The sequence below is a fragment of the Apium graveolens genome, chromosome 5 (assembly GCF_009905375.1).
Source record: "Apium graveolens cultivar Ventura chromosome 5, ASM990537v1, whole genome shotgun sequence".
Classification (NCBI taxonomy): domain Eukaryota; kingdom Viridiplantae; phylum Streptophyta; class Magnoliopsida; order Apiales; family Apiaceae; genus Apium; species Apium graveolens.
In genome coordinates, this window is record NC_133651.1 from 212957466 (window position 1) to 212963877 (window position 6412).

Consider the following 6412-nt stretch of genomic DNA (forward strand, 5'->3'; position numbering starts at 1 on the left):
ATCCCATTCAGTGTCCCAGAATCAATCGGAGCTGCCGGCAACTGCAACTGCTCATGAGCCGGCCAGTTCACTCCCACTGCTTGGCATAGCTTTGTAACCGTGGATGCATAAGGGATGTTCATATGCTTCGCTCCCCTCAAAAACTTCAGAATTCCTTGGTAGATAAACTCACCAAGGTCCACATAGTACTCCTCATTCAGAATTCCCCACAACAATTGTGCTCTCTCAACTGTGACCTCGTGTGCATGCGAAGAAGGCAAAATATTAGCACAAATAAATACATTCCATGCACGGGCATACCTGTTCATGGCGATCGCCAGAAAGTAACAATACTCATTAGTGCCGGTCCTGAAGGTCCAAACTGTGCCCAGTCGACAGAGAGTCGCACAAATCAAATCCAAGTCAAAATCCTCAGCAGTCTTTTCATTCCAGTTCTCCTCCTCGGGTTTCCTCTCTCGCTGGCCAATCACACGGCGAATCGCCGCAGGGTGATAATCAACTGTCAGCCCTCGGACCACAGAAAACCCATTCTTTTCGGCCGTCGCGTTTGCGTAGAACTCGCGAACAACGCTCATCGGTACCGCCTCGGGTGACTCACAAAAAGCTATCCACCCTTTCTCTGCAATCATGGGCAGCAACTCACCATCCCTCCCTGATGGTAAAAACCCTCTCTCCTTCAGGATCGGCTTCCCCAACAGCCTAGTGTACTCCTCCTCCGCGGCTTTGTCAGTTAACCGAGGTCTTTCAGCAGTACCCCTCGATGAATCAGCAGTAGGAACTGTGCTGCTGCTGTCAATAGTGCGTGCTCTCTTGGGTGCCATTTGATTCGTGAATAAAAGTGTGTAAGAACTGAGTTTTGGTGCTTGGGAGAGAGTTTAAGTGTAGGAAGTTTGTGGGAGATATGTAGGATAGGTGTATGTATATATAGGGTGTGGAGTAGGTTAAATTAGATTAGGAGTGGGGTTGAGGGATAAAATCATGGGGTAATGGGAAAAGAATTCGTGGGTTTATGGGCTGTGATGGGTTTTTGTGTTTTTGTTTTTGTTTTTTTTTCTTTTCTGAACTGTAAAAACAAATTCTGGTACTCGACCCCTGAGCGGTCGCTCAGCGAAGCTGAGCGGGCGCTCAGTTTGCTGCGCGGTCGCTCAGCAAAGCTGAGCGGGCGCTCAGGGGGTCACTGGAAAAATTTTTTCAGCCCCTGTTTTCTGATTTTTTTTGTGTTTTTGGATAGGTTATTAACTTCTACGGGTTCCTGTAACAACAATTCATGGGTTGCCTCCCACGCAGCGCTTCTTTTTCGTCATTAGTTTGACGTTTCGTACCCTTCTCAAGTAGTCAACAAAATGGCACTAACCACTTCTCGGTTTGCCATGTCCCCATAGTAGTGCTTCAAACGCTGACCGTTAACCTTGAATGCTTGGTCCGGATCATTCTCAAAAATTTCCACCGCTCCATGTGGAAACACAGTTTTGACGATAAAAGGCCCAGACCACCTCGATTTCAACTTACCTGGAAAAAGTCGGAGCCGAGAGTTGAATAAGAGAACTTGTTGCCCCGACACAAATAACTTAAGATGTAGCTTCCTATCGTGCCACCTCTTCACCTTTTCCTTATACATTTTGTTATTCTCGTACGCTTGAAGTCGAAATTCATCAAGTTCATTAACCTGAAGCATTCTTTTCTTACCAGCTGCATCTAAATCCAGGTTCAACTTTTTCAATGCCCAGTAAGCCTTATGCTCAAGCTCCGCAGGTAGATGACATCCCTTACTGTACACCAACTGAAACGGGGACATACCAAGTGGAGTTTTGTATGCTGTTCTGTAAGCCCAAACAACTTCATCGAGCTTTAAAGACCAATCCTTCCTTGACGGACAAACAACCTTCTCTAGAATGCGCTTTATCTCTCTGTTAGACACTTCCGCTTGACCATTTGTTTGCGGATGATAGGCAGTAGCTACTCGATGATTCACATTATAACGCTGCATCATAGAAGTGAACTTACGGTTGCAGAAATGCGATCCTTCATCACTTATGATTACCCGAGGTGTTCCAAACCTTGTGAAAATTTGCTTATGAAGAAAATTTAGCACTGCCTTTGCATCATTTGTCGGTAAAGCTTTAACTTCGACCCATTTTGAGACATAATCGACTGGCAGCAAGATGTACTGATTATTGCAAGACGAGATAAAAGGCCCCATGAAATCGATTCCCCAAATATCAAAGACCTCGACTTCAAGCATCACATTTAATGGCATCTCATCCTTCCTTGTCAAATTTCCCACTCTTTGGCAACGATCACACCTTAAAACAAACTGATGAGCATCCTTGAACAAAGTAGGCCAAAAAAAACCTGCTTGCAGAATACGAGCTGTCGTCTTCTCACCACCATAGTGTCCACCATAAACCGTGGAATGGCAGTCTCGTAATATCCCCTCCGTCTCACAGAACGGGATACATCTCCTGATGATCTGGTCAGCTCCCTGTCTAAACAAATATGGTTCATCCCACATATACCACTTCACCTCATGCAGAAACTTCTTCTTTTGAGCGGATGTCAAATTAGGAGGCATTACATTGCTGACGAGATAGTTTACAATATCTGCAAACCATGGTTCTTCCTCCTGAATTGCAAACAACTGCTCATCCGGAAAAGATTCACTGATTAACGTCCTATCTTGTGAAGTAGAATCGGGATTCTCCAACCTAGAGAGATGGTCAGCTACTTGATTCTCAGTACCTTTTCTATCCTTGATCTCTAACTCAAATTCCTGAAGTAAAAGCACCCAACGAATGAGTCTCAGCTTCGAATCTTTCTTGGAAACCAGATAGCGAATAGCCGCATAATCAGTGAATACTGTTACTTTCGTACCAAGTTGATAAGATTGAAATTTCTCGAAACCAAAGACTATATCCAAAAGCTCCTTCTCAGTAGTGGTGTAGTTCAATTGGGCCCCATTTAAAGTCTTACTCGCATAGTAGACCACATGGAAGAGATTTTTCTTGCGCTGTCCCAGAACTGCACCTACCGCATAATCACTCGCATCACACATCATCTCAAACGGTTCTGTCCAATCTGGTATTGTAATAACTGGTGCAGTGATCAAACTCTTCTTGAGAGTCTCGAATGCTGCCAAACATTCATCATCAAATTTGAAAAGCACATCTTTCTCAAGCAAATTGCACAACGGCTTAGATATCTTTGAAAAGTCCTTGATGAATCGCCGATAAAAACCCGCATGACCAAGAAAACTACGGATTCCTTTCACAGAGTTAGGTGGGGGAAGATTTTCAATGACTCCCACCTTGGCCTTGTCCACCTCCAGACCCTTGTTAGAGACCTTATGCCCAAGAATAATGCCTTCACGCACCATAAAATGACATTTCTCCCAATTGAGCACCAAATTAGTTTCCACGCATCTTTTGAGTACGGCGCGCAGATTATTCAAACATTCATCATATGAATGTCCAAAGACGGAGAAGTCGTCCATGAACACTTCGACGTTATTTCCAATCATGTCAGAGAATATAGCCATCATGCATCTCTGAAAAGTGGCTGGGGCGCCACATAACCCAAACGAAACTCTGCGAAAAGCAAACGTGCCAAATGGACAAGTGAAGGTAGTCTTTTCCTGATCCTCTTGTGCAATACAAATCTGATTATACCCTGAATAACCATCCAGAAGACAAAAATACTCATGACCCGCCAACCTGTCAAGCATCTGATCAATAAATGGAAGAGGGAAGTGATCCTTCTTTGTGGCTTTGTTCAATTTTCTATAATCCATGCATACTCTCCATCCTGTAACTGTTCGAGTGGGGATGAGCTCATTCTTTTCATTTGCAACCATAGTGATACCTCCTTTCTTAGGTACACATTGTACGGGGCTCACCCACGAGCTGTCAGAAATAGGATAAATGATGCCTGCATCCAGCCATTTCAGAATTTCTTTCTTCACCACCTCCTTCATGATGAGATTCAGTCTTCGCTGCTGTTCCACAGTTGGCTTACTACCTTCCTCTAGCAGAATTTTATGTATACAATATGAAGGACTTATCCCCTTGATGTCTGCTATGGTCCATCCAATAGCCGATTTGAATTCTCTCAAAATCCTTAAGAGCTTGTCTTCCTCACTACCTGAAAGGTCATATGAAATAATAACAGGTAAAGTAGATGAATCACCTAAAAAAGCATACCTCAAGTGTTCAGGTAATGGCTTGAGCTCCAAGGTAGGTGCTTCCTCTATTGATGGTTTGAGCTTTCCTTCAGCATTCTTAAGGTCAGAAGTACCAAGAGATTCAAACGGCATGTCCAGCTTTCGCTTCCAGGGAGAAGCGTTCAGATATTGTAATTGCTCATTGCCATCTTCATCATCGCTGTCAAAATCCCCCACTAAGGCCTTTTCCAATGCATCAGACATTAATATGCGATCGAGTTCCGAAGTAATCGCAGAATCAATCACATCTACTTTTAAGCACTCCTCATTGTAGAGAATTTCATTGCCTTGAATACGTTGAAGGTCACATCCTGCTCTTGTACCCGCATAGTAAGTTCACCTTTTTGCACATCTATCAAGGTACGGCCAGTAGCCAAGAAAGGTCTTCCCAAGATTATGGGAATCTTCTTATCTTCCTCAAAATCCAGAATAACAAAATCTGCAGGAAAGAAGAGCTTATCCACCTTGACGAGCACATCCTCCACTATGCCCCTTGGGTAAGTAATGGAACGATCAGCCAATTGTAGAGACATGTATGTGGGTTTTGGATCAGGCAGATCCAACTTTTTAAAGATCGACAACGGCATCAGATTAATGCTTGCTCCCAAATCACAAAGGCACTTGTCAAAAGTCAGATTTCCAATGGTGCAAGGAATGGTGAAGCTTCCTGGATCTTTCAGTTTTGGTGGTAACTTTTGCTACAGAACAGCGCTGCATTCTTCCGTGAGAGCAACGGTTTCAAGGTCATCCAGTTTCACCTTCCTTGAAAGAATAGTCTTCATAAACTTCGCATAACTAGGCATTTGCTCCAGAGCCTCAGCGAAAGGTATATTGATGTGAAGTTTCTTGAACACCTCCAGAAACTTCCTGAACTGTCTATCCAGCTTTTGTTGCTGCAATCTTTTAGGAAAAGGTGGTGGAGGATAGAGCTGTTTCTCCCCTGTATTAGCCTCAGGCAGAGTGTGTTCAACAGTAGTCTTCCTTGGTTCCGCCGCTTTCTCTTTTTGCTTAGATTCTTCATCACTAATTCCAGCTTCTCCTTCTTTTGCCTTTTCAGCATCAGCCACTTTTTCAGACCTTAAGGTAATAGCCTTGACTTGCTCTTTAGCTTCCTTCCTGCCTGGTACTCCCGTGTCACTGGGAAGAGTGCCAGGTTGACGATTGAGCACTGCATTGGCTAATTGACCGATTTGATTTTCCAAGGTCTTGATAGAAACCGCCTGACTCTTGCATAACAGCTTAAGTTCCTCAAAATCAGCACTAGTAGGTGCAGCCGTACTTCCCTGTTGAGGATATGATTGCCTTGTAGCATACTGCTGTGGTTGCTGGAATCCTGGTGGGTTAAACTGTTTACTCACTCCTTGCTGATATGGTGGCTGAATAACATTCTGATTATTCACCCAGCTGAAATTTGGAAGATTTCTGTTGTTAGGATGATAGGTCGCTGGCATAGGCTGCTGTTGTCGCTGATAATTATTCACATACTGAACAGATTCGTTGACCAGAGAACACTGATCCGTAGCATGAGAACCTGCACAAAGATCACAAACCATAGCTATTTGATTAACTCCATATGTAGCCAAAGAATCAACCTTCATTGATAGCGCTTGGAGCTGGGCTGCAATAGCGGTGGCTGCATCAACTTCCAGAATACCTGCTACCTTGCCTGACGTCATCCTCTGAGTTGGGTTTTGATGCTCATTTGCAGCCATCGTCTCTATAAGATTATACGCCTCAGTATAGCTTTTAGCCCATAAGGCGCCTCCAGCTGCTGCATCGAGCATGGGCCGAGATTGGGCCCCCAAACCATTATAGAAACCAGTGATCACCATCCAATCCGGCATTCCATGATGTGGACATTTTCTCAACATTTCCTTGTAGCGTTCCCAAGCCTCGCACATAGATTCAGTAGGTTGCTGCGCAAACTGAGTAAGAGCACTCCTCATAGCAGCAGTCTTTGCCATCAGATAAAACTTCACCAGAAACTTTTGCGCAAGATCTTGCCACGTAGTGATGGACCCAGCTGGTTCAGAATGTAACCAGTCTTTAGCCTTGTCCCTCAGTGAGAATGGGAAAAGCCTCAACTTGATAGCCTCATCAGTCACGCCATTATACTTAAAAGTGCTGCAGATCTCGACAAAATTCCTTATGTGCATGTTGGGGTCTTCAGTTGCCGCTCCTCTAAAAGAAACAGAA

General features: G+C 44.1%; 1 non-coding gene across 1 annotated transcript; it reads left to right on the forward strand.

The window, feature by feature from the left end:
* The first annotated feature begins 6058 nt into the window (after positions 1-6058).
* Positions 6059-6165, forward strand: LOC141662381 (small nucleolar RNA R71). Its single transcript, XR_012550501.1, has one exon. It is a non-coding gene; the product is annotated as a small nucleolar RNA R71 (small nucleolar RNA).
* Positions 6166-6412: the final 247 nt, after the last annotated feature.